The following is a 22706-nucleotide window of genomic DNA, read 5'->3' as shown; positions in this document are numbered from 1 at the left end:
CATAGATCTGAACACAGTGGAAAAAGGTTGACGTTGTGAATCAATCTTTGAAGGTACTGTGGCTTTCTTTAACAATATAGTCTAAATAATTTAGTTTAAGTAAAATTTGCCTTTCATTTTTATAACCGATTTTCTCTTTCTCACTGCTCTATTTTCGTAAAAACAAACCTCATTTTACCTTCCAAATCTCTCTCAATTCACCAGCTATAGACCTTTCACAGGGTTATTCATGGAATTAATGTGCGCTGAAAACGGGGGCGCAAGTGTGAAAATCGCAGCGCACACGTGCGAGAGCTGCGCACGCAGCCGTTTGTCGATTCATGGAAGGTACTGCACGTGGCTTACCTGAGATCTGCACTGAATCCTCTTGTGGCGCACACGTCATTGCAACATCCCGAAGCCTGTGCGTGAGATGGCCAGTGAAGGCACGCACAGGGCAGTGCACACACCTAAAAAGGGGGCAGAACATGTAGAATGGGGAACAACACATTCAAATGTGGGTGTTACGGGGGAAGTACCGGCGCTAAATCCTTGCAATGCCCACACGCGCTCTAACAACACATATTCATGGAATCGAACAGGGGAAACCCACGCGCCACAACAGACGTGCTAATCCAAAAACACGTATGCCGGGTGAAAGCAGGCGTAAGTGGCCCCGCGCAGCATAAAAGTGTGCACAAACAACAAACAAGCTCATACGCTATGATGAATATACCGTTCCTCGTAGCAGTAGTCATGGGACACTGCAGGAGGAGGAGGATAGCCAGGCCCCACATTTTTTTACCCAGGACTAGCCTTTTTGGGATGCCTGATGAGCAGGTCTATGACAGGTACAGGTTTCCACCCCATATCATCCTAGAACTGGTTGCTGAGGTGGATGGTGACCTCACATCACCCACCCTGTGCTCCCAAGCACTGAGCCCCTTGGAAAAGGTGCTCAATGTACTGCATTTCTTGGCTACTGGGTAATTTCAGCAGACAAGTGCCATAGTTGGGGGCATCTCAGAGACCACGCAGTAACGCTGCCGACACCAGGTGTTGGCGATCATGACTGGACGCCCCTCAGTCAGCAGGCACATATACATGCCCAGAATACCCGGAGAAAGGCAGGCCGTAGTCATGGACTTTTACAGGGTGGCATACTTCCCCAAAATGCTAGGTGCCATTGATTGCACCCATGTGGCTCTACGTCCTCCTAGGGCCACTGAGCACATCTATCGCAACCGCAAGCACTGGCATTCATGTGATGCCAAGGGAATGTTGAAGAAAAAAAAACCTCCATGGGCTCATGGCCTGCATGGCTACCTGATAGTGGGAGAACTGCTGTCGCTGTTGTCACCCTCTGGTGCTACATTAGAAAGGTGTGCGTGGTATGGGCGGCAGGCCATGCAAAGTCTTGGCATGCTCCTTCATGGCAGCAAGCATGCGGGTCTGAAAGTTTGGTTCTGCAGGATGATGGTCTGGAGATCCCCATGCAGCACCTCACGTGTAGCACAGACTTCTGCCTGCAAGGCCTCATGTGATGCCCCTATCTCCTCACGAGTTACCTGGAGCTCAGCTGAGATTGTGCGCATTAGCTGCTCCAGCTGCTGTCTGACTTTGTACTCTGGGACACCTCAAGTGCACCCAGAGTAGCTCTCATGAGCTGTTTTCTACCCTCAGGGCATCCCTGTGGGCCTGTGCCTCTGCAGAAATGGCTGCGTGCAGAGCCTCCAGTTCAGCCCCTCGGTCCCTGTTGGCGGCCAACATGTCCTCCCTGTGTAAGTGGCATGTGGACTCCGTTGCTTGCTGCTGGAGCTCCACCTGCCTTTCTCGGGGAGAATGGAAGTGGCTACCCCATCCAAGTCCTGAGCGATCATCTCACATGATGCCCCCTGTTGATCTGCAATTGCATAAATGGAGTTCACCCACACAGTATTTCCCAGTGGCACACGGCCACCGCGTTGCTGGACACGACACCTGTTGACCCCAAGGTGATGTGCACCTTGCAGTGCTGGCACGGCCTGATGCTGCAGGACTGCATTCCTCCTTTGATCTGCTGCCCCAGGAACAGGATCAAATATTGGGGAGTGTGACCCTGCATCCATAACTGACACAGGCAGACATTCCAACACTGAATGGGCCATTGAGGGGTATTCCCCCAGTGCAGGTGCATTGGACAGAACAGCATCCCTGCCAGAAACACTCACCTGCGACAGGACATTTGTCTCAATGTCTGATTCAGCACCTGAGCCATAGAGATCATCGGAGGTGTACCCAGAGACACCTGTGGACAGGGTGGTCTGTGGGACCAATGGATTTTCGTGCACCACCACCCCACGTCCTCCAGTGGTGCTTGGTTGGGGCACTAAGTACTTCTTCCCCTGCACCATTTCCTCCTCCTCCACAGCATCTAGCGCCTCATCACCTTCACAAAATGAAAAGAAAAGTAATGAAGACACACATGAACAGCATAGCCGACACAGATATGCATCACAATGTGCACATCCAATACATTAATCAGACATGTCACACATGACACAAACTCAGCCATGCATGCAGTGGCAATGAAGTGGAATGGGACCCTGAAAGCAGACACTGATGACTCCAAAATTGAAAAGCAACACATGTAATGCATGGTGCATAGCACCTGCATCACACATTAGCCTGTGAGTGGCATGGACCATCCACAAACATGACACATGCCAGCACACTGATGACACTTAACATAGCCATGCCAGAACTGACAAGGACACCCAGATGGGAGTTAAACACTACTGTCCCCCATCCATGTCAAAGGCATATCTTCAAACAGAACATGCAAAAGAGTGGGACAAAACACACATGTCACATACTGCAACAATGCGAGTGTGTTCAAATACAGTGATGGGAGGCACATGGATACATTTATGGTAGGTCACTTGCACATGACACAAGTCAATTGTCATGTTGACCATTCAAACAGGGCTCAGAAGTGATCGGGTGCAGTGCATGTGTAGGTGCACAGCAGTCAATCAGCCTGTTTGAAGAAATAATGTGCGTAAAAAGTGAACATATTTGGGGCTTTGTGGGGGAAAATCCTGTCTGAAATATTGTGATTTTGGGGCAGAATGGCACACACATCTGCGTTTATCATGTAAATGATTCCATCAATCAGGCAGAATAAAGAGAAAAACTATATTAACAATGTTGTGGCATGATGGCAGTTTAAGGGCAAGTGCACTCATCATGTGCAAAGGGTTTGCAGCGCTCAGTAGGGATATAGTGAACCCCAAACCCAAGGGCGGAGGATGGGTTGGATGCACTACATGGGTCATGTATAGCAGTCATGACTACACAGCCTGACCTGGCACTAGATCAGAATACATCACCCAAGCAACATGCACATGGTCTGGACACACACACATGGGTACTCACCGGACATTGTCTCAAGATCTGGTAGATCTCCCACGCCTTGGATCTGATCCTCTGTGATGAACCCTCCAGCGATTGCCTCATGTTCTGTGAGTTCATCCTCCTCTGGTGGTGACCCACTGCCAGTCACCAGGGTAGAGGCGTAATTGGAAGCCAGCTTGTTTTTTGCTCAGCATTTGAGGTCATTCCAGCACTTTGAGCAATCATCAGCTGTGCACTTCACAAATCCAAGGGAACTAATCTGGTCCGTGATGCACTGCCAGTGGGCCTTGCGCTGAGCAGTCGTAGTCTTCCACCCTGCCGTCACCAGCATGTCGCGGCCATGTGCCGACACGTAGCCCACAAGTGCGTCTAGTTCCACATCATTGAAACTCTGCTTCCTTGATGTGCCAGAGGGGCGAGCCGTGTGGGGTCCCAGCTTGTTCCGCAAGAGCACGCTTCTTCCTCTTGAGAGGTGGTGCAGACCCTGATTGGCTTACGCCACTCTGGTCTGTAGGGGCTGAAGCAAAAGTGGACTGGCCACTAGAAGCAGGCAATGGCACGATGACCAAAGGTCTCACTGCATGCATTGGCTGCTGGTTGCTGTTGCCAGGACCAAGCGGCACAACTGCCTTGGTATGAGGGTCCGGGACCAACACTGTCCTGGCTGGGTGACTCAGAGCTGGGGTGGAGTGAGCTGCAGCTGCCCCTGCAGCCTCCTCACCCTGGCTACTCGGGGCAGCAGATGACATTGCTGCCCCAGATCGACGTGGCCTAGTGACATCACCTTTCACCGGCACACGTGGCTTGGACTTCGTGACACGGAAGTCAGCCTGTGAGTCATCCTGTGCCAGTTCGGTGACCAATCTGGGTCGGGTTAGCAGGGCCTGAGCAGGGATGGTGTCAGCTGCATATCCCTGACCCACTTGGGGGGCATAGGTGTCCCTGTATGGTCCTGGACACACTGCCCTCTTGGGCCACCCTGCCCATGTTGCCCACCACTGCCACTTTGGCCACCCATGCTCATCCTGGCCACGTCCCCTACCACAGCCACCTCTTGGAGGTTGGCCATCTTTGCCTCCCTTACTACTTGGTTGCCTCCCAACCATGGGACTGATGTTCTTGTGTGAATGGGAGGTGTAGAAAACAATTGTCCTGGGCAATTGGGGTGAAGGCGCAGGGTACTAGATGGAATACATACCCCTGTGCACTTGCAAGGCTGTCTGTGACCCCTGGGGGAAAATAACGGGACACGCAATGCGACACGCAATGCGAATGCACCCCAAAGACAAAGACAAAAACAAATGTGCACGCTAACCCTCGGTAGCCCACGTGCGGAATAAACCCAGAAACACAAAAAATGCCTACGCGTGGTACATGCAGGCTACAATGACCTCTGAATGGGTACGCGACACACGGGGGCAACCACAGTCGAAAAATAAGTGCTCAACTCATTGTCTGCCTGGAACATGAACGTAAAAAAGACGCGCATGTGCGCATTGGTGACACTCCTGCCAAAAGAAGAATTTAGCTTGCCTCAGTATACAAGGAGCATGCATTGCAACCGTTGTGAAGTAATCGCGTGTGAACCGACAAGAAGTACAAGAATCACCCGCTCGCTCTCCACAAAAAACACGTACAAGAAAATGGTGTCCTACCCAGACCTTTTATCCCTGTGCACAGCAACGCCTACACGTGCCACGTCACTTACGTGCTTACGCGCTAAGGGCCTTTCCTCGATTTTCACGCAAATGTACTGATTTTTCACGTGCGGATTCACTCTGCATCAAACTGTCCACGCGACAACACACGGACGACCATGCTCCTGCCCAGAAGGCCATTTTCCTGCCCCCCCAGAGCCCCGCAAAGCCTCCCATGAGCCATCTGCTGCTGCCTGCCTGCCTACTGGCCACGTGTCCTGCTATTTGATGCCTGCGCATTAGCCATCTGCAGGGGTCCAGTTGCTGCGACCAACCCTGCTGGAACAGAAGACTCCTGACTGGTGTTCCATCGCTCCACAGCTCAGACCCAGGACCCAGTTGTCCACCCACACCTGCCTCGGGGGTTGCCATGTTGGGGCAAATACCATCTGAGACCACTGGCAACCCCCAGGCAGAGAGGCAGAGGGCTGTCAGCTTCTCAGCTGGAGAAATTGGCATCCTGGTGGAGCAAGTCCTGGAGCATTATGATGCCCTCTTCAGACGACCGTGCACCAACAAGGAAGGATGGAGGAGGATCTGGTTGGACATTGTGGTTGGTGGCAACCCACGACTTGAAGCACGTCCAGAAGTGCTGGGAGGACTTCAAGTCCAGGACCCTCAGGAAGGCCCGGCACCTCTTGGACGCAGTGGATGCAGTGGGGTCCATCTTACCATCGACCAGATGAGGGTCCTGGAATGTATTCGCCCAGTGCTTCACCACCAGGTCCTCGAGAGGCAGACCCGTCTGGAGTTGAGCGGTAAGTGTGCATGTGTACTCATTGGACGCAGTGCATGTTGAGGTGTGCCAGGAGTGTGCAGCTTGTACATATGTCTGACATGGCCCATGTATGGATGTGTATGTGCAGGGACATGACAGTGCTGCATGTGAGGCCAATCATGTGACATGCACATCAATGGTGTATGTGTTCCAAAATATGACGCACAACTGCATGTGAAGATGTACACATGTTTGCATGCCTGTGTATGTACTCAGCCAAGTTTGGGGTGTGACACATGGATGCTGGTCTCACCTTCATGTACATGCACGGTGTACATGTGCGTGTGGGCTTTTGACATGCACTGTCTGTGTGACTGTGAGACGCCATGTACACATGTGACACAGACATGTAGGTACCCGATTGGCATATGTGACATAGTTGCTGATGATTGCACTGTGACAGGTGGTGGAGATGTACAGATGCATGTCTGTTTGGTGGCCTGTGTGCATGTGTTCCGTACTCCCCATTTTGCTTGTGACGTCATGCCAACCTTTGGATGTTCATGCAGTTGTGTGTGTATGGATGCTAATGCCTGCTGCACAATTCCTATTAATTTGTGCATGTGTGTGGGTTCAAATTATATGATTGTTGGGGAGTGTGATGCCATCTTTGAAGTTTCACACTGCCACTCATGTGTAACTGGCATGTGTGTATCCAACCATTGTACAGTGCCCTGATGCCTGTCTTCTATCTCTCCCTGCCTGCAGCGTCGACTGATGAAGAGGGCGGAGACGGTGCTGTGGAGCACAGCGGCAGGGATGCCACCGCCAGCCGAAGACACAAGGCCCAGCTCCCCTCTGAGGTAATCATATTTTTTGGGAGTGAGGAGTCTGGTGCCGCGTCCATGCCACAGCTGCCAGACTCGTTTTCAGGGAGGGGATGCCTAAACAACAACTGGACTTCCTCTCCCAGTGGACATGGCAATCCATGACCAGATTGAGCCTGTCCTAGCTGTTGTGGCATTGCGCCAAAGTGGTATTCAGGATGACATGCAGGATTCTCGTGAGGACAATGCATGTCATTTAGAAAACCTGTTGGGCACATCGCACAACCAGGACAGGTTGTCGGCACTGGGTTTTACTGTGTGCTGGATCTTCTTGCGACCCCCTCCTCAACTGAACCCCCATGCGCCAGTGCTCCTCTGTGCTATCTTCCCACCCAAGTATCACCTGGGCCCCCTGTGGAGCTGCCCCTGTGCCAGTGGCCAGGCTGGTAGAGGACACATCCCTGCCACAGTCGGGAGTCAGAGGTCTAGCAGGGGTGGCCACTGTAAAGACTGGAGGGGTGTGCCTGCACTTCTGCTCTCTATATGGTAGAGGCACAGATGACTCCAGCCAAGATTCTCTATTATTGTTACGTGGTCGAGCAATCAAGGCCTAGCTTTTCAGGAGGTGATGCAGGCTGGTTCTTAAATACAGTGTAGTCCCCAAGCACCCACAAAGGAATGTCCACACACTGTATTAGTTAAAACAGTCTTTATATAATTAATATTCAAGGTTATGCACAATATCACAATAACTCACTTTGTACTCGGTTATCTATAATGGCAAAAAAACAGTTCTACGTGGTACCACTATTACTATTAGATCTCATTAAAGTGCATCAACTGTACGGTTAAATGTCACACAAATCAGTTTGTAAAAGAAACCAACAATAGATATAAGAGGAAAGCAGTTGGTTAGAACAATAGGCAGAATACTGGTCATGTTTACCAAGACACATTTCTGTGTGGAGATCCCCCCCACCTGAGCAACCTGGAAAATAAAGATATATCACAAGCCCAGTCCATATATTGTTCACAAGAGTCTTCCCAATAGTTCAGCAACCCCAAAGTACCTGGTGTTGTAGAGTTCCTCATCGGGAAATCAACGGCCCTTCTTGAGAGCACTCCCTTTAAGGCAGGAGCCACGGGTCGTCAAACATCCGGCAATGAACAGGGTGAACTACGGCGGTGAAGTGCAGCTTTGTTCCTAGCGGTGCTCGTCGGCGACAGAGCGTAGACGTCCTGCAAGGATGAGGCGTGCAGGGCAAATCGATGTCGATAGTTCAGGACCGCAAAGAGTTTGAAGAACTGTGGCCAAGCAAGGACATCAAGTTGTTAGCGTCTCTGTGGCCTTCTCTGGCGGGGCAAGGCGGGCGGCAGTGTGGACGAGCATGTCAGTGAATTGAAAGTTCTTAGGCAACGGGAGCACGGCAGCTCCGGTCGGCGACAGCGGTCGGCGACGGTGGTGGACAACAGTCCGGGTGCTTCTCTTTGGGATTCCGCAGCAGTCCCCATCTCCGGTCGGCAGCCTGTCGTAGGTCTGTCTACCAGGGAGCAAAGATCAGCTGGTGCACGATGATCCCTCGTTGCTCGGGAAGAGGGCGCCTTACCAGGTCCTCTCTGGGTCAGCCCTTGGAGACACAGCAGGTTTCAGATTGATGAAGAAGGGCAACATCAATTCTTCTCTTCCAGCAGGGCTTCAAGGTCAAGCTTCAGTTTCACTCCAGTTACTCTTCGTAGTTTGGACTTCGGCTTCTGAACACTTTCCAGTGGTGAGAGGTCCCCAGATATACTATTCTGTCTCTCATCCACACTGCTGGGTCACACTCAGCAGCCAATCATACAGAAGGGCAGTCATGCAGATAGTCAGCCAATCAGGCATACAGTGCATTCAGGCCATAATCCTCCCTCTCAGACACTCACAACAAGGAATGTCTATTGAGATAAGTACCCAGCCGTTCAACACTACACACTGCATTTATACCAGTTTTGGGCAGGGATGTCTCAGTCATTGTGTCATACACCAGAAACCAGACATCCACAACAAGGAGTGCATATTGGTCACACACTCCATTCACCCAGGTCCCACCCACAGGGTGTACCCACAACATACAGTCACTGACAAGGCTCCAGCCAGTCTGTCCTGGACTTCACAACAACACCATATATGGAATTTCCACCCAACAGCCAGTCGGGAGAAGGGACAGAGTCAGGGCTTGCCAGGACTTTGGGAAAACAAGGTAACAGGCGATAGAAAGCAAGAAGCGCCAGTGCCCATCTTGTTTCCTATCAGGAATCAACTGATTCCAATGGCAGGGCCTGGATATCCCAAAATGGAGGATACTCCGAGCACCTGTCAAATTCAGCATGGAGCTGCCACCAGCCCACACTCTGCTTTGTGGGCCACACACAGGTGCCCAAAAACATACACTAGGGGCACAAGGTTGCACCCCCACCCATGGGTGCCTTAAGGGTATCCCATGGGTCTGTACACCAAACCAAAAACAGAAAGAGCTGCACTGCCTTGAGTCCGATATGGACTCCTGGGCAGAAAAACAATACAGAACACAAATGAAAAAGGACTACAGGACAAGGACAGGGAGGCCCTGTTCCTCCAATGCATTTCCAGCATCACAGTCACCCCACCAACTGTACCCCAGCAAATGGAGGATGTGCAGGCATCAACAAGCAGGGCACATGCACGGCGGCACCAGAGGATTCCATCAGCCTGTATGCCATTGTGGTGCCATAGGCATTTGCATGGGAAGCTGCAGCATGCTCAGCGTGGGAGCCATCATGGCTCGGATCAACATTCCGGGGGGAGGCATCGGCCAACAGGCAGGAGGACCCAGGATTGGGAGTGTCTTCCATGTGGCAGCGGTTGGGCCAGCAAATAGATGCAGAGCAATGGCGGGTGGAGAGGGTACGGTTAACAATGGTCAGGGCGGAGAACTCTATTCACCGGGCTTTGAGGCGAGTCCAGTGCCTTGAGACAACTCGCAGGGAGTTGGAGGATGCCATGGCTGCATCCCTGTGGGACCTCGAGGCCAGGGAACAGGCCCACCTCCAGAACATCGACATGGAGTTCGATGATGCCCTGGCCTGGGACATCAAAAAGTGAGCCGTCGGACTAGCCCGCCGCCTTTGTATATAGTTATTTAAGATTAGTATAATTTTGTTTTTTGTGATTTGGAGTACACAGACTTTGCTCCCATTTTTGTATATAGTTGTGTTTTAAATAGGGTTTTCTGTAGGTTTCATTTTGTTTTGGGATCATGGACCCTTCAGAATTTCATTGTAAATAGTTCAGGACATGTGCATACTTTCTTTTTTTTTTGATCCCATGGAGGAATGACTTTTTATGCTTTTCAAATTTTGTTATAATTTGTATGGACTTTGGCGATGGACCACTTTTCATTGTTCATGGATTTTACTTTCTTTTTCATATTGCATTCATTATTTCATCATTTGCATGTGCGGTTTTCATTTTGTCATTTGGCTTTCTTTTTAATACATTTCATAAATCTTCATTATTGGTGTGGTCTACTCTGATTGATTTCGTGCATGTCTCTATGAGCATTGGCAAAGTCATGTGTTGCCACTGTGTGGCTCTGTAGGACATGTATTCATGGGCATGCTGGTTCTTTTCAAACTCTCATGGCATGGGTAATTTACTAGGGAGTGGGTGCAGTGGATCGTTGGGTGATCGGAATGTGGGGTGGTGGGGGTGGGTTTTGGGTTGGCATTAGGGCCATGGGTCTATATTGTTGTGACATGGTGTTTGGGGGGACATGTGTTGGGGCCTGCTGGCAGGTGCCCATCAATGGGGGTGGGTTGGAGGGACATGTGTCGGGGCCTGCTGGCAGGTGCCCATCACTGGTGGGGGGGACATGAGTCCAGGCCTGCTGGCAGGTGCCCGTCAATGGAGGTGGGGTGGAAGGACATGTGTCAGGGCCTGCTGGCAGGTGCCTGTCACTGGTGGTGGGGACATGAGTCAGGGCCTGCTGGCAGGTTCCCGTCAATGGGGGTGGGGTAGAGGGACATGTGTCAGGGCCTGCAGTCAGGTGCCCTTCACTGGTGGGGGGGACATGAGTCGGGGCCTGCTGGCAGGTGCCCATCACTGGTGGGGGGACATGAGTCAGGGCCTGCTGAAAGGTGCCCGTCAATGGGGTTGGGGTGGAGGGATATGTGTCGGGGGCTGCTGGCAGGTGCCGTCACTGGTGGGGGGGACATGAGTCGGAGCCTGCTGGAAGGTGCCCATCAATGGGGGTGGGGTAGAGGGACATGTTTTGGGGCCTGGTGGCAGGTGTCCGTCACTGGTGGGGGGGACATTTGTCAGGGCCTGCTGGCAGGTGCCCATCACTGGTGGGCGGGACTTGTGTTGGGGCTCACAAGTGCATGGTGCCATGCGGCCTGCCTGCAGGGCATGGTCAGGGTTTGCCGGGGTCCCCTCTGTGGTGTGGGGTGCCTGCGGGGCATGGTCAGGGATGATGGTCTGCCTGCGGGGCATGACCAGCGGAGCAAGGGGGGCCTGTGGTTTGGGCTGCCTTTGGGGCATGGGGAGGGGGGAGGGCAAACCCAGAAGGGGCTGCACTGCCAATTCGCATGTAAAGCTCACTCGCGTACCCTGGAATACACGTACCCCGCTACTTCTAGTGAAATCACATGTAAAGCTCACTCGCGTACCCAGGAATACACGTACCGCACTCCCGCCAGCGAAATTGCGTGTAAAGCTCACTCGCGTACCCCGGAATACACGTACCCCGTGCCCACCAGCGAAATCGCGTGTAAAGCTCACTTGCGTACCCCAGAATAAACATACCCTGCTCCTGCCAGCGAAATCGCGTGTAATGCTCACTCGCATTCCCCGGAATACACATACCCCAATCCCGCCAGCGAAATCGCGTGTAAAGCTCACTTGCGTACCCCAGAATATAAGTACCACGCTCGCACCAGCGAAATCGCGTGGACAGCACACTTGCGTACCCCGGAGTACACGTACCCCGCTCCCGCCAGCGAAATCGCGTGTAAAGGTCACTCAGGTACCCCAAAATACATGTAGCCTGCTCCCGCCAGCGAAATGAAGTGTAAAGCTCACTCGCCTTCCCCGAAATACACGTACCCTGCTCCCACCAGTGAAATTGCGCGTAAAGCTCACTCGCATACCCCACAATACACGTACCCTGCTCCCTCCAGCAAAATTGCGTGGACAGCTCACTCGCGTACCCCGGAATACACGTACCCCGCTCCCGCCAGCAAAATCGCGTGTAAAGCTCACTCATGTACCCCGAAATACATTTACCCCGCTTGCGCAATTGAAATCGCATGGACAGCTCACTCATGTACCCCCAGATTCACGCACCAGTGTGGTGTGGAGCCACATTCACCCCCTGCAGGCAACCCACACCACACGCCCCCCACTACACCCCTGACCATGACCCGCAGGCAGCCCATCACCCCTGACCATGCCCTGCAGGCAGCCCACACCACGGGGGACCACCATACACCCCTGGGTATGCCCCGCAGGCAGCCCATCCACCCTGACCATGAACCGCAGGCAGCCCATCACCCCTGGCCATCCCTGCAGGCAGCCCACACCACGGGGGAGTACAATACACCCTTGGGCATGCCAGCAAGCAGCCCATCCACCCTGGCCACGCCCTGCTGGCAGCCCACACCATGCGGGACCATCATACACCCCTGGGCATGCCCCGCAGGCAGCCCATCCACTCTGACAATGACCCACAGACAGCCCGTCACCCTGACCATGCCCTGCAGGCAACCCACACCATGGGGTCCACCATACACACCTGGACATGCCCTGCAGACAGCCCATCCACCCTGACCAAGCCCTGCAGGCAGCCCACACCATGGGAGACCACCATACATCCCCGGGCATGCCCCGCAGGCACCCCATCCACCCTGACCATGACCCGCAGGCAGCCCATCCACCCTGACCATGCCCTGCAGGCAGCCCACACCACGGGGAACCACCATACACCCCTGGGCATGCCACACAGGCAGCCCATCACCCCTGACCATGACGGTAGGCAGCCCACACCACGGGGAACCACCATACACCCCTGGGCATGCCACACAGGCAGCCCATCACCCCTGACCATGACGGTAGGCAGCCCACACCACAGGGGGGACTTTTTCCATGCAAATTGCCTGGCGCAGCCGGGGTAAGCGTATTCAAGGGGGTGCTGGAGTTGATTTTCACACGTTTTGGCTGCTGCGAGCGCGGTACGCATATTCAAAGGGGTGTGCGGACAGATGTTCACACGTTTTGTCTGCCGCGAGTGGGGTATGCGTAGTTTTTCAGCGATTGCAGTGTAGGGGACCTGTAAACTGGTGCAGGGTTAGCGCGGCCCTTTGCGCCGTATTGGGGATTTCTATGGCTTTTCCTTGCGCAAGGGGTGTTCTTGGGGGCGTAACTGGTGCTGCGGGATCTTTGCTGTGCCACGGCTGCAAATGGCTTGGGAAATCCATGAATACGCGGTGTGCCAGAATGCTGTTTCTGTGCTGAATTCTATGAATTACCCCCTCAGTGTTTTTCACCCATTTTTTGAAAAAAACCTTTTGACATTTAAGACTGCAAACTAGAAAAAAATGCAACTTTTCCATGTGTGAAATCGGCTGCACTGGGTTCTCAATTTCAAGCTGTTTTGTGAACAGTATGCCATTGTGATACCTTACCTCAAGGTTGATAGTGATCTAACATAAGGTAATCTCCAGATTTTGATTCTGTTTGCTGCCTCTTATTCCTGACTACCTGCTGCTTCTTTCTATCCACTCAGAATTCGATTATTTGTGGGTTGAGGGAAACATTGCAGGGGACACCTTAACTTGGGTACTATGTATCCTAATTCAAAAAGTGTTCCTATTCATTTGTGCTTTGGATATGTTCTACTAGAAGGTTTACCAAGTTCATTGCTTCCATTCCCATTGCAATTATCACCCCATTGGTGATTGCTGCCCAACAATAAAATTGGTGTGATTTTTATGAATTCATAAAATAAATAAATATTGTATTCACACCAACCGGCATGTTTCATGGTCCATTGTGACCTGGGGTTTTTGAAAAATGGGGTGTGAGACGGGGCGCGTACTGGCTCAATTTGTATTTGTTGAAATGAAAGAAAAAGCATTCCTATTGTCCACCACAGCCCAGGCTAAGGCCAAGTGTCCTGGTCCAGTGTGTGACGCCCGATTGGAATCCATAGCAAATTGGGTGCTCGAGTCGGGGATTGAATTTTTTTATTCACTTGTGACAGCCTAACACAGCAGACTAACTTTCAAGGTAGGAATACTTTGGGTGGCTGGAACACTGTGTTAAACTGTAGAAGCACCTCCCCAAAATGAAAATCCTAAGTACCAAGGCCTGTTTGTAAAATGAAAGCTAAATCAACCCTAAAAATAGACAAAAAGCAGTAGAATACAGATTACCCTTCTATAAATAAATTAATAAAGAAAGAACACTTTCCAAAACGGCCAGAGTAGAGATCAACATAGTTAGGGAGCACCTTCTGCACAAATTATTTGTCAGAGGGCAATGGCCAGAACATGATGAAAAAGTCTGGCTAGAAGAAATAACGCAACAGATCACCGCCATAGACATGGATTTATGGCAGGACCGTGGCCTATTACACCAAGCTTTGAGCGAGTTATACATGACTCCAAAAATTAAAGAGAAGCAGGTTAATATTGTCAGAATTGTGGCCTATATGTATCTGCATATGGGAGTGATGCGGGAAAAGCATGAGGAAAATACAACTCTTGCACAAAATCAATCCAAACTTTTAGCTCATATAGAGACTGAACTAAATTAGCGGAAGAAAAATTGCAAAAGAGCCAAGATTTTGAGGCAGAATCTGGAAATTACATTCAAAAGCTAAAATAGGACTTTGTTCTCCAATAGCAGAATAATGTAGACCAAGAGACCCAATTAGATGCATTGAAAGAGGAGTGTAGGGGAAAGATTGACTCTCTGCAAGAGAGTCAACAGAAGTTAAATCAACAAATAAACTATAATAGAGCCTGTGCAGAGCAAATAGTTACACTACAAGATCATATAAAAAAATTGGAAGGGGAAAATAATAAATTAATTATGAGACCTCCACTCCCAAGAAGAATTTGATGAAGAGCGCCAGAAAGTAGGCGCCATAACAGAACAAAGGGATGACCTGGCTTAACAAAGGGGCATTCTGTATCAGGAGAAAGAGGCCCTCCACCAGGAAATATGTAATTTAAAAAACAATCTGGAGATAAGGGATTCAGACCTTCAGGGACTGACTGGACTAAAAGAAGAATATGATAAATTAATGGGACATAGGAGACAAATGGAACTCGGGTTAGAGCAGGCCATAGAGGCTCTAAATGTGCAGAAAAGGGAGGCTCACCTCCTACAACAAAAATTGGCTCAGGGTGCTCAAACTATACAGGCAGCACAAAGAGCTAATGAGGCCCTCTGTGAGGAAAATGATGGACTCCACAAATAAGTGGCAGCTCAAGAGCGGGTCTTAGAGGCCAGTAAAACCCTGATGGCCAAGCAAAAGGCTCAGCTCTTTCCCTATTATCAAGAGATAGGGTTTGAGAAGGAAGATCTAGCAAGGTTGGAGAAAGAGTATTCTAGATCTAATACCAACTGGAGGGACCCCGAACAGCTGGAGACGGACATGGCAAACCCTGATCATAGTATGATGAACCCTGTACTAAGGGACTCAAACCGATTTAATACATTGAACACTGCTGACTTCCTGTCTACTGGTTCATATGGACCAGAAACCATGAGGCCGGTGAATTAAATAGGTTTAGTATGATGGATCAGACAGGTCAGTGCCCCCCAGAAATTGATGTACGGGCATCCCAGTATAGACAACAAAACACTAAGCCTGATGTCTCTGACAAGGAAGTCTCCTATGAAGGGAAAGTCGGGGAATTAGATCTACAGAAATACTAGCTTCCAAGGGGCCAGTTGGTTCATTTTGTATAAAATAACAAATGAAATGAGGCCCAAAAAGAGCATTTTGAAGATCTCCATGCGGTCAGGGCAGTGGGGGGATCCACCGCCAACCTTGGAAGTAGGGAAGAGTCAGCACACTACTCTGCTGTGCGCCACAGGGGGGTAGAAACTAGGCCCCACCATTCTGCAAGCCCCTCCCAAGCTCAAAGAATCAAGGAGCGCCTGGAGGATCAGTAGGGGTCCTCCAACAGAGTCAAAAGAAGGAAAATAAACTAAAGAGAGTTATGGCAAAAGACCCCCATTAGGCAGATTAAGGCCATGAGGAATTATAAACCCATACCACAAAAATGCAAACTATTCTGTCGGGGAACATTTGGAACTCTATGAGCAGATGATGGACACTTTTCACCTTAAAGACAACCAGAACTGCATAGAATATTCTAAATGGATTTTCTCTCCAGAGTACTCCAGCTTCTTTGCTGCACTGGAGGACAAGAGGTCCACCTACAGGGCCGCCATCTTGAAACACTTTTCCGCCCACAAAAACCCACAGGAGGCTTGCAAAGCACCCTACAATTTGCAGTGTGCGGAAGATCAGGCCCCACAAGAATTTGTGTAGGAGCTAAAACGCGCCTTTTCACAAACCACTAGGAGGGTGCACACGGATAGTTTATCACTTTATTCTTTTATGCACTCACAAAGTATATCATGACCCAGCTGGTGAGGGATTTCCATGATAAAAGATCTCTGGACTGGGTAATAGAGCAGATGACCCGCATTTATGAAGTCCAAAAACCTACAGAAAATAAAAACCAGTCCAAAAACCCCCAACCAGCCAAAACCCCTGCTGCTGATAAGATAGCGGAGGTGAAGGTTGCCCCCATTTTAGACCTACAAATGGGGGAGCCTAAAAATGCACCAATGCCAAACCAGAAAAACCAGAGGCCAAGAAGGCCTTCAGGCCAATCCCAAACAGGTGGCAATCAGGGATGTAATCCCACTAATGGGACCCCTAATTCTCCTGAGTATATAAGTCCCAAATACAATGGAAACCGGCCTATCTTGGGGTATGTATGGACTCCTCCAGCCAGACCAAAGGGAGTGGTCTGGCCACGTATTTGTATTTGTATTTATTTATTTATAAAGCGCAGCCAGGCCCAGGGGCATACGGGCGCATAAGTTAGATCTGGTTACAGTTGCAATTGAAAGCAGTCAATAAGGGTTACGTTACGTTGCAGTTACAGGTGGGTACAAACTTAGTCATGCAAATGCATATATACATAGTCTAGTATAAGTACATTAATTACAAAAGTGTGCCAGTGACAGTCGATCATGCTGGGATCAGGCGGTTAGGCTGTCATAGAGTCCATGTTGTGAAGCCAACACTTTGTGTTATGTTTAAATAGGTTAAATGAAGGTTCTGCTCGCAAAAGCGCAGGTATTGTGTTCCATAATTTAGAGGCTTGTACAGGGAAGCTAGCACCACCCGAGTTATGAAGTTTAAATCTCGGTATGGACATAGTGTTAGCTTGTGCTGCTCTAAGTGGTCTTGAAGAAGTGTGAGGTGTAAGTTGGTTGGTGAGGTAGGCTGGTGCAAGGTTGGCCCTGGCTTTATGTGTAAGGGCCAGAGTTTTAAGGGATATTCTGCGCTTGACTGGAAGCCAACGTAGTTTGCGTCTGGTCTCCGAGATGTGCATCTTTTTGGGGATGTTGAGGGCAGCTCTGATGGCATTATTTTGAATTACTTGCAGTTTGTTGATATTTTTGTAGCTAGTGCCTAAGTAAAGGGCATTACAATAGTCTATCTTGGATAGGACTAATGCTCTAGCAAGAGTAATGCAATTGGGTGAGGAGATGAACGACCTACATGCAGTGATCAGCTTGCAGGTGTAAGCGGCTGATGATGCTACTGCATTAGTTTGTTTGGAGATGGATAAGGTGGCATCGATGTAAACCCCAAGGGTTTTGGTGTTATTTGACACAGGGATGAGATTGCCATCTATGGTGAAGGATTTAAATGCGGGATTAAGATTTTTGAGTTTGGCGTTAGTGCCAAGGATGATCAACTCGGTTTTTTCGTCATTGAGACAGAGTCCATGATGTGCCATCCATGCTTGAATTACTGAGTAGATTTCATTAAGGGTTTTGCTGTCTGTTTCATAGTTCCCCGAGATAGGAATGAGTATCTGGGTGTCGTCCGCGTAATTGGTATATGTGACACCCAGATAGTCAAGGATATCAAAGAGGGGCTTTGTGAATATATTATAGAGTGTCGGGACACGCAAGAGCCTTGCGGGACTCCGCAGGGTACTGGTGAAGGTTCAGCAGAATCAGTAGGAGAGAAGACCCTCATGGTTCTGTTCTCCAAGAAGGAACTGATCCAGGCTGTAGCTGCGTCTGAGAAGTGTGCTGCAGTTTTCAAGTGGTGACAGAGTGTTTGATGGTTGACCAGGTCAAAAGCTGCTGACAGATCAAGCAATAAGAGGAGTGCAAGTTTACCATTGTCTTTCAGGATTTGGATCTGGGTAGTGAGATCTATTAATGCAGTTTCCGTACCGTGTCTCGGTCGGAAACCTGACTGCCTAAGTCCTAGGAGATTGTTTGATTCTAAGTAGGCCTGTATTTGTAAATAGGCTGCTCTATCCAATATTTTTAATAAGAAAGGTACAGTTGTTATCGGTCTATAGTTAGACGGGTTGGCTGGATCAAGAGTGGGTTTTTTAAGGAGTGGGATGACCCACGCATCTTTTAGGTTATCAGGCACTACTCCAGTTTTGAAGGAGGCATTGATGAGGTTGGTTATGAATGGTGCCAGGTCGTGCGAAGCAGCTTTGATGATCGGGGCAGGGCAGGCATCACCTTGGCAATTTGAAGGCTTAAGCTTCCTGATGATGTTTTCTACTTCCAAGATTGAGAGGGGTGAGACGCTGAAAGGTTTACAAGTTGACTTAAAGGTAGGTGATTTGTTAGGTAATTGTTTGTAGTCCAGGTCAGCAAGTAGCAGGGATTTTTTTGCGTTGATTTTAGATTGTAGGCGAGCTATTTTATCTAATAAGGCCTTCTGAATATTACTACACCATAGTGCATCTGTAACACATTTGTCTATGGGGGCAATGGGGGATTCTAGTTCTTTCAACATCTTAAAGAGTTCCTTTGTGTTGGATTCCGCTTGTGTAATCCTTTTGTTATATGTGTCCTTTTTAGCAATAAAGTTGGCTTCTTTGTAACTAGAGGAGGCTAGGGTTAGCGTTCTCTTAGCTTTGCGTAATTCTCTTAGCTGCGGCGTGAACCAAGTGTTAAGGTGACGCTGTGGTTTGGGTTTCCGCAATTTTAGGGGGGCAATGGTGTTCAGTGCTGTGGGGTCAGCCTCTGAGTCGATATTGTTCAGGATGGGGAGTAGTATGGGTAAGAGTTTGTCAGGTGTAATATCTTTCTTATTTCTCGTGCTGGTGGCTGTGGCGATGATAGGCGCCAGGTGAGGTGTATTGGCTTTGATAGAGAAGGTTATTATGTGATGATCCGACCAAATGCATGGGTCATTGGATAGAAGGTCAATAGAGCAATTGAGGTGAGTGATCCAGTCCAGTGTTCTACCTTTGATATGAGTGGGCTCGTGAATAATGTGCGTGTGACCCAAGTCCGATAAGGTGTTAGGTAGGTCATGGGCGTTAATGTTCTTAGGGTCGTTAAAACCAAGATTAAATTCCCCAAGTAAGATCGTTTGAGAGTTGTTCCCCTAGGAAACTTCTCTCCTAACTTCCTTCAGGAGGGCAGTAATCCCCCAAATCCCGGGTTAAGTTTCTTTCCCCAGTACCTTCAAAACCCCAACCTGCAGGGCAGCCCTCCTTACTTTCCCTGGGTTCAGGAGCCCAGACAACCCAATCCAGGAGAGAGGAGGCCAAGGGGGGAGGGCCAAAGGGGGAGGGCTACCGAAATCCACCATATCCAGGGTACTACGGGAGAAGGGATAGTTACCCTTCCCGTAAACAACTGAGGTATGAGCATAGACCCCGTACCAGCCGGAAAGGGTGTCTCAACTTGAGCGCCAGGTCCAGAACCTCACCCAGGATCTGGGTCACATGTTGAGGGTTCAACAAAACCCTCAGATGAACATGGAGCCTCAGAACCCCACAAACTAGGGGTCTGGCACCCCAGAACAATGATGTGGAGAGAACCCAGACAATTCACCGGTTCCAGAGGAGGAGGCACGGGGGAAAGGGGTGTAAAGCCCTAGAGGAAGCTTCCTTCCTCACCCGTGAAAGGCCCCTGGACACCCCGGAACAAAAATCTCTCGCCCCTGACAATCTGCAACCCATGGAACAGAGGATGGGTAGGAGAAATAAAGACCTCAAAAAGGCACATTTTGTGGAGGAAGTTAGTGTCCTCCAATTTGAAGGGGAAACAAACCTTAGAGAATTCTGAGAAAACAAACTTCTCCTTCAGGGATGGGGGAATTCCTCCCAAAGAAAAATTGGTCTGAGAGTTCCGAATGAAGACTGGATGGGTGTGTGCACTGATGCAGAGTCACCCATCCCTGAACCCCAGAATTGTCATCCCGAGAAGAAAATAGTAATGGAGGGATCATCGCCACAAATTGGTTGTAGTGACTGCCACCCGGTAAGCGGGGGCAGCACAGAGCTAAGGGAAACAGGGGATTCCAAAATCTCCACTATTTCAGTATGTCAAATTTTTATTACAGATCCCCAGAATCTGACACAGAAAATTGTCCAAAATGCCACCTGTCAGAGTCCAAAATAAAGAAAATGAACACCCAGGTTGCCCAAAATGCACATTAGCTTTGCCCACTTAAGGAGAAGGAGGGTAGATTTTATGGCCTGGTCCAAGTACAAGGGCAATGTACATTTTCAGCACTGGTGGACAGTGGATCCAAAGCCACTCTTCTGTCAAAAAGGGCCTTTGATCAGCTAAATTCAGGAAGAGGCGAGAGATACCAGATTCCTCTCAACCCTCTTCCTGGACAACTCCAAAACTTCAACGGGAATGAAATTTCTGTTGAAGGGAGAGCAGATTTGGAAATAAAAATTGGGCGACACAAAGTGAAACACCCGGTCATAGTCATGACTCCAGAGGGCACACACACCCTTTCTACTAGGGAATGTCTCCTGCGCAGGTTGTCCCGCCTAATAGACAGTGTGAACAAGGTCCACTGGACTCAGACTAACAGGCCAATAAAATAAAAACAGAGCGTCAACCATGTTAGTTTAAATGGCACATGACATAGGGTTGAACACAAATCTGATCATATTGAGTTTCATTTCCAGAACAATCAAATACCTGACCTGACCGTAATTGCTGTAGGACAACAAACTGGTGATGGGAACTCCTCTCCATTCCTGAAAATCAACCTTCCAGTTTTAAGTGGCATTCCACACTGGAAGGAAATACATTTGAAATGTTATACTGATTCACAATCTGAAATCTCAATCCTACAGTCAAAAGTGATGAGAAACCAGCTCAAGGTTTGGCTGATATTCAGAAAATGAGAGAACAGTTGTTCATCCCTATTCAGTTAAAGGAGGGGAAGGAGTCTGTTCTTGCCCGAGTGTGCATGAACAACGGGAAGAGCTTCATCAGCGAAGCCACGTTCAGGCAGCTCCCAAAACATCCAGCCATTCCCACATTTAAATTGATCAAGAAGTGGAAAATGGGCATGGAAACTCCCAATTCCAAACATCTCCTGCCTATCAGGTGTATGCTCAAAGTTTCTATAGGTAACAAAAGCATACTTTTTGGGTTGTGCGAAATGTCCCTGCTGCATTCTATCTAGGCAGTTACATTCTCAATCGGTTTGCCATTCATTTGGATCTGATAAATTACAAAGCCTGGTCTCGACTAGGGGTAAATCCCATGGACTTTGATGATTCAGAAAAAGCATTTTGGCAGACAAATTGCTGCCGTATGCAGTTGAAGTTCAAAGTGGAGAGGAGGTCACCATCCCAGGACGGGCACAACTATTCCCACTTGATTTAAAAATTAAAAGAGGAAAGACACTAGAAAATCCTGATGCATATGTTCACCTCAATGCCCATCTCCAACAGCAGGGGTTGGGGTTAAACCCAACCCCATTAGTCAATGTAGAACAGAACACCATTCCAATATTGATGGATAACAGCGACCCTAGGACTATCACTCTGGGCGCTGGCACCATTATTTGAATGGCGGTTGATGGCTGACTTTTTTCCATGGATCTAGGAAATGAACTGATAGGACCAATCCCCAAGGACTGTTTTGACAACGACAGTGACAATGATATATCGAGGGCTGCACACATCTCTTTACTGCGCCACAATTGTATTTCAAAAACTTGGACTCTTGGTCATAGTGAGAGTAGGTTTATTAATAGCCCTTTTTTGATAACACGTGTTTCGGCACACTCCTAGTGCCTTCCTCAGATCAGGGCAATATCTATTTACTGATTATTTATAACATAATATTTAGAGATTTGACAAATACAAAAAACAAAAAATCAAAAAATCAATTTAACAAACGTTACATTTACGACGGAGCACAAATCATATTGAGTTCATATGTTTCGCGAATTCCCCAAAGTAGAAAATAAATAATAAATAAAACATCCATTTAGACACATAAACAACGTAAATTACATACATGAACCCATTTGTAAACAAAAATGTTAAGCACATACCAATCAGGAATCGAAAAATCATTTGGAGGAGTGTGGAGGTGGGAGTAAAGGGTAGTTGAAAATATAAAAAAGAAAAAGAGATAGAAATATTGTAAGTCACTAATTAAGATCACGAGGTTGCATTGATTAATATATCGGGGAAATCCCAAATGGGTAAATCTAGCTTACCCATCGACTGTTCTGTCCGCTACAAATAACGTATTTGGTGGCTGAGTCCCATCAGACTCTAAACGTTTTCTAGAAAAACCAAGGTGAGACATCAGAGTCAAACCACTGTATTCATACATTGCCGTTTTGTTGCATCCTGACATTACCGTTAGTTTGCCTCCAAGCGTTTAAACAGACTCCCATTTCGCTACGTTAAAAATGTTCTATAGTTCTAAGCGTTTCTGCCCAGCAGTAAGATCTGAACAATCCTCATGTTAGTTTCCATTAACCTGCATTCTATCATTGTGTGCCA

The 22706-nt window shown here is 49.0% G+C and overlaps 1 long non-coding RNA gene across 1 annotated transcript; it reads right to left on the bottom strand.

The window, feature by feature from the left end:
- Positions 1-21916: 21916 nt before the first annotated feature.
- LOC138565862 (uncharacterized) lies at positions 21917-22483 on the bottom strand. Its single transcript, XR_011301666.1, has 2 exons — positions 22415-22483; positions 21917-22012 (listed from the first exon to the last, which is right to left on the bottom strand). It is a non-coding gene; the product is annotated as an uncharacterized lncRNA (long non-coding RNA).
- Positions 22484-22706: the final 223 nt, after the last annotated feature.

Source organism: Ambystoma mexicanum, chromosome 2p (assembly GCF_040938575.1).
Source record: "Ambystoma mexicanum isolate Mex_15411 chromosome 2p, UKY_AmexF1_1, whole genome shotgun sequence".
Lineage (NCBI taxonomy): Eukaryota > Metazoa > Chordata > Amphibia > Caudata > Ambystomatidae > Ambystoma > Ambystoma mexicanum.
This window is presented reverse-complemented; position numbering and strand designations above follow the sequence as displayed.